The sequence below is a fragment of the Brassica oleracea genome, chromosome C7 (genome assembly GCF_000695525.1).
Source record: "Brassica oleracea var. oleracea cultivar TO1000 chromosome C7, BOL, whole genome shotgun sequence".
Lineage (NCBI taxonomy): Eukaryota > Viridiplantae > Streptophyta > Magnoliopsida > Brassicales > Brassicaceae > Brassica > Brassica oleracea.
The window spans coordinates 15,758,660-15,759,063 of NC_027754.1; positions in this window are offsets into that span (position 1 = coordinate 15,758,660).

Below are 404 nucleotides of genomic sequence, written 5' to 3' on the forward strand. Positions count from 1 at the left end.
CCAAAATCCGCGGGAAGAGGCTCGACTTCGCTACCCCACTCGACAGACCAGGAGTCGCGCGGGAACGACCTTCCGGTCAAAACCCTAGCGAGAAGCCTTCCATCGAAAAGGGGAACCCTCAAAGTCTTCCGCCCCCTGCAAAGGACTCGGAGGATAACGAAGCCGAACACATTGACCTGGATCCTAGCGATGTTTCCAACGACACCGACGAGGACGTCGACAGACATCCGAGAAGGACCAGAAGCCGATCTGCTTGGGAAGGCTCCCCGTTCGAAAAACCAATGACGGAAGAGGAAGAAATCGCGTATTGGAACAAACAGGAGGAGCTGGCTGAAAGACAAACCGAGCACGCTCGCAGTAAACGCCGACAGGCTCGGAAATCTACTGACGAGACATCGGATATC